The following is a 6,000-nucleotide window of genomic DNA, read 5'->3' on the forward strand; positions in this document are numbered from 1 at the left end:
AGAGGACCTCCCAATTTCAATGAGATAAATTCTAGAGAAGAACTTCCCAACGATTTTGACGTTGAGGTTTATTATTTCTTGGAACCAAGGAACTCTTACGATGTCAATAGCAAGAGTTCATGAACCGTTTTCCTACTGATGACATAATGATGATATATTAAGCTACAAAACCTGATATAATAGTTAACGATGGCTCCAGGGAAGCTTTGTGATATATAACAAACCAACATTAATGCCATGTCTAGTTTAGATAATACTCTGCCAGCTCTTTGCTATGAAGCCCAACAAAAGGAATTTACTGTTGCCTCGCTGAGTAGTGGTTAGAGGATGAACTCAAAAGCAAGTAGAGATGAATTCTGTTCTGCCTCCTTCTCACTGTGTCATCTTAGTTACTAATCTTTCGGAGCTTGGAGTTCCTCTTCTGTGAAAAGATGGTATCATCTATTTTCACATGGTTGAAAGATTAAGGGAAAAGGTATGCAATGTACATGGTAGCATGTGTTTGGCACATAGTTAGCCTTCAGTAAATAACTGCTATTATTTTCTACATTGGATGCTGGAGAGGGATGATATAAAGTATCTTTTATTTCTAAATCTTTTTTGCTATTTGGTGTATTTTCTTTCTTCGATGTGGAAGCAGCAAGCTTGAAACCTGCCCAAAGTATACACAACCAAGTCATCCAACATCCAAACTAAAATCCAAAATTGATTTAATAACTCAATAGCTTTCCTTCAGAGAACAGGACAGTATTACTTTCTGCACTTTTCTCAGAGTGGTGCGATGGTTTCCTACTCTCTTTCCTGCCCCCCGGAAAAGGTATGATGCAAATATGTTAATATTTTTGGTTTATCTTTCCAATTCTTGTGTTAATGGTAATACATGTATATAATATACCTAGCCAGAGCTATGTAATTATTTTTGTTTAATGCCATACCCAATTAGTTCTCTTGCCATAAAAAATGTGGGATGTCAGGGCAAGAGGATCACTTCAGCCCAGGTGTTCATGACCAGTTTGGGCAACATAGTGAGACCCATCTCTACTAAAAATACAAAAATTAGCCATGCATGGTGGCCCCTGCCTGTGGTCCCATGTACTCGGGAGGCTGAGGTGGGAGGACCACTTGAGCCCAGGAGGTTGAGCCATGATTGTGCCACTGAAATCCAGTCTGTGTGATAAACTGAGACCCTGTCTCAAAAAAAACAAAACAAAAACAATCCTAATAGGAGGTAGGTGAACCCACTATTATTGACTCTTTCCTTAATAGCGTTTTCCTAACTAATCTAGATTTTCCACAACTAGTTACTATCTCCTCTGAAACACTAGCATGTGTATTAACTACTGATGTTCTTGTCTTTTTATGTAGAGAATTTGAGACTCTTACACTTGGGAATTACAAATTTCTCAACTACATCTTGCTTTAAAAACCTATTTTTAAGAAAATATGAATAAGTTCCCCAGTTATTTCCAAGGATATTAGCTTAGATTGATAATGGCAAAATTCTTCTCATCAGGAAATCCACATTAGAATCTTAGTTCTCTCTACCTAGGGCATCCAGGAAAAATATGTGCCTTCAAGGATTCACACAGCTGTGAATAACTGAGTTCCAGTGTGGTATTATGCAAAATATTGACCTAGAGTAAAAGAATTAGGGTTGAGTTTGGGTAGCCACTTACTTGCTATATGGCCTGAAGTATGTTAAACACTGAAGCACTGTTTCTTCATTTATTAAATAGGGATTCATAACACCAGATAAACTAACTTGATAGAATTGTGAAAGAGCTTCATTAAGTGTGAAGAATATGTAAAGTGATGTAATAATATATTTGGCACCAAAGCCATAGTCCTTCCTGAATTCTGTTTAGGTTAAGAAGCCTGTGTGTTTAATTCAGTATTGATAAAACCAAAGCCATCGATTTAAATTCCAAATTGCCCAGCTTTGCACTTCTCATGATCACAGATTGCACACAGGTAACAATTCACAAATGCAGGGAATATATTACAAAGATCAGCAGAATCTGCTCAACCCATATCCACTGCCATTTCAGGAAGAACAAAGATCATGGGACCCAACACCCATTTTAATATAGCACTAACTTACTTTTTCCATACATTAGTCCTCAGAATTTTTGGAAATTTATTGTTTTAAAATTTAAAAAAATCAAGATTCTTATCGTATTATCCTTTTATCTATTATCGATATCAATATTTATCTTTAGGATTTTCGGGGCAAGGGAAGGGAGTCCATGTGTTGAAATTGTTTTCCTAAATAATAGTGTATTTGTCTATGCAGTGAGTCCTCCTTCTCTGTATCCCTGTGTTCTACATCTGTGGATTCAACCAATTGAGGATCAAAAATATTCACAACATAAGCTGGGTGTGGTCAGGCGTGATAGCTTACACCTGTAATCCCATCGCTTTGGGAGGCCAAGACAGGTGGATCACTTGAGGCCAGGAGTTTGAGACCAGCCTGATCAATATGATGAAACCCTGTCTCTAATGAAAATACAAAAGTTAGCCATGTGTGGTGGCGTACACCTGTAATCCCATTTACTCTGGAGGCTGAGGCATGAGAATTGCTTGAACTTGGGAGGCAGAGGCTGCAGTTAGCAGAGATCGTGCCACCGCACTCCAGCCTGGGTGACAGAGTGAGACTCGGTCTCGAGAAAAAAAAATAATAATAATAAGCTGCGTTTGGGGTGTGGCGGTTCATACCTGTAATCCCAACAATTTGGGAGGCTGAGGTGAAAGGATCGCATGAAACCAGGAGTTCAAGACCAGCCTGGGCAACATAGCAATTCCCTGTCACTGAATTTTTTTTTTCAATTAGCCAGGCATAGTGGTACACACCTGTACTCCCAGTTCCTAGGGAGCCTGAGGCAGGAGGATCCCTTGAGCCTAGAAGTTCAAGGCTGCAGTAAGCCATGATCGTACCACTGCACTCCAGCCTGGGTAACAAAGCAAGACCCTGACTTTCTCTCTCTCTATTTTAAAATTTTAAAAAGTATGATTGCATCTGTACTAAACATATACAGACTTTTTTTCCAGTAATTTCCTAAACCATATAGTGTACCAACTATTTACATAGCATAGGCCTTGTAATGGATATTGTAAGTAATCTAGAGATGATCAAAAGCATACAGTGTGCATAGATTATATGCAAATACTACTATGCCATTTTATGAAAGGGATTGAACACTCATGGATTTGGGAATCCAGGCAGCGGGGGGTGGGGACAGATCCTAGAACCAATACCCCACAGATACAGATACAGAGGGATGATTGTATTAGTATTTTGTGACACTTATCTCCACAGCTAAATTATAAATACACCCAGTAATGCCCCTATTGCATATTTCTAACATAGTGACCAAGGAAATTGTTGTAGAGATTTAACACATTTTTATTACTGTATTGTCTTCTTTTATCTGTATATATGCAACTGAGATGGAAGGCAATACCGTACATTATACCGCATGATACATAACCGTTCCCTAATAATAGAATATATGATAGCACTAGATTGGTGCTGTCAGCTTGTTAGGTAAAATAGATCATATCCATCAAGTCATTCTACTTTCCAGGCAATACGCCAAGCAATAGCAATTGGGAGATGGGATATATAGTGCTTAAGAGCCTCCCTTAATCTAGCTAAGATTAAATGGGAGGAAAATTCAAGCAATGTCTTAATCATTAAAACCACATTAAGAAGGCTGTTACAGGCTGGGTGTGGTGGTTTATACCTGTAATCCCAGAACTTTGGGAGGCCAAGGTGGGTGGATTACTTGAGGCCAGAGGTTCGAGACCAGCCTGGCCAACATGGTGAAACCCTGTCTCTTTTAAAAATGCAAAAATTAACGGAGCATGGCGGTGCACCCCTGTAATCCCAGCTACTCGGGAGACTGAGACATGAAAATTGCTGGAAGCCAGGAGGCCAAGGTTGCAGTGAACAGAGATCATGCAACTGCACTCCAGCCTAAGTGACAGAGTAAGACTGCCTCAAAATAAATAAATAAATAAGAAGGTTGTTACAAAATAAGTCCCTGATTGGCTGCCAAATCAACAGTACCTCTAGTTTAAAGGACAGAGACAACTGCAGGCTGGAGCATTTTGAAGAGTTTATGTTTAAATGGACTAAGGAGAGCTTTTGACTGGAATGGTGAATTGGTGTAAGAAGTAGCAGTTAGAAGGTAGGTAGGCAGAGATTTCTTTTTATAATCATATGTCCATTTTTCTATCAACCTCAGTCATAAAACTTCCAATTTTTAGCTGGACACATAGTGTTTTAGTCTGTTTTGTGCTACTGTGATGAAATACCTGAGACTGCATAGTTTATAAAGAACAGAAATTTAATTCTCACAGTTCTAGGGTCTAGGAAGTCCAAGATCAAAGCACTGGCAGGTTTGGCTGTCTGGTTGAGGGCTGCTCTCTCCTTCGAAGATGGAGCCTTGATGCTGTATCTTCTGGAGTGGAGAACATTGTGTCCTTACATTGTGGAAGACAAAGAAAGTTGAAAAGGGATGAACCCTCTCCATGAAGACCTTTTATGAGGGCACCTAATCTCATTCATGAGGGTGGGCCTATGACTCAGTCTCCTCCAAATGGCCACACCTGCCAACACTTCTGCATTGTGAACTAAGTTATAACATAATTTTTGAAGGGGACAAAAACATTCCAACCATAGCTAATGTTCATCAGAATAAAGCTACATTTGGTCTTGAAAATAAATTTTGACCAAAAGGTGTAAACTGCAGTGGTGGGTGCAACATCCAGGAAGTTTCCTTAAATAAGGCAAACCAGTTTCTTATTTTTGCTGACTGGATTGAAGATAGAATTGGAGAGTCGTCTTGAACCATGAAGTGAACTTAGGAATATAGGCCACACATGAGGGAATAACAAGATAAATGGAGCAAGAGTCTTTGATACTAGGGAGTGTCAAACCTACCCTGGATCTCTCTGAACACGGGCATCTATTTTGTTTGAGCCCCTTTTATTTTGGGTCATCTGTCACTTGCAGCTGAACCCAATCCTAACTATTATAATGAGTCAATACCCTAAATACTTGGAGAAAGATAGCAGACTTTACCCTGAGAGACCGAGGAACCAATTAATATTTCTGAGAAAGAAAGAATACAGGGTTCCTTACTTTTAGGATACTAATCTAATATGGGTTACAGGGCAAATCAGAAAAGAGAAAAATTTTGTTAGAAGGCTGATAAAGTTGATATCACTTAGGTATAAAGCCTATGATATGGTTTCGCTGTGTCCCCACCCAAATCCCATCTTGAATTGCCATGTGTTGTGGGAGGTACCAGGTGGGAAGTAATTGAATCACCGAGGCAAGTCTTTCACGTGCTGTTCTCATGATAGTGAATATGACTCACGAGATCTGATGGTTTCATTGTTTTGTTATGTTTTGCTTTTTCTGAGACAGAATCTCCCTGTGTCACCCACCATGGAATGCAGTGGCACGATCTCAGCTTGCTGCAACCTCTGCCTCCCAAGTTCAAACGATTCTCCTCCCTCAGCCTCCCAGAGTAGCTGGGACTATAGGCATGCACCACCACACCCAACCTTTTTCTTTTTTTTTCTTTTTGTATTTTTAGTAGAGATGGGGTTTCATCATGTTGGCCAGGCTGGTCTCAAACTCCTGACCTCAGGTGATCCTCCTGCCTCAGCCTCCCAAAGTGCTGGGATTACAGGTGTGAACCACCACACCTGGTTGAGATCTGATGGTTTTAAAAACAGGAGTTTTCCTGCACAAACTCATTCTCTCTTTGCCTGCTGCCATCCATAAAAGATGGCACTTGTTCCTCCTTGCCTTCCGCCAGGATTGTGAGGCTTCCCCAGCCACGTGGAACTGTAAGTCCAATTAAACCTCTTTCTTTTGTAAATTGCCTGGTCTCAGGTATGTCTTTATTAGCAGCATGAAAATTTACCAATACAGCCTAAAACTTATGTAACACTGAAACCAAGTGAAGGTTGTAAAACATCTTGAAA

Source organism: Trachypithecus francoisi, unplaced genomic scaffold, assembly GCF_009764315.1.
Source record: "Trachypithecus francoisi isolate TF-2019V2 unplaced genomic scaffold, Tfra_2.0 Contig01566, whole genome shotgun sequence".
NCBI lineage: Eukaryota > Metazoa > Chordata > Mammalia > Primates > Cercopithecidae > Trachypithecus > Trachypithecus francoisi.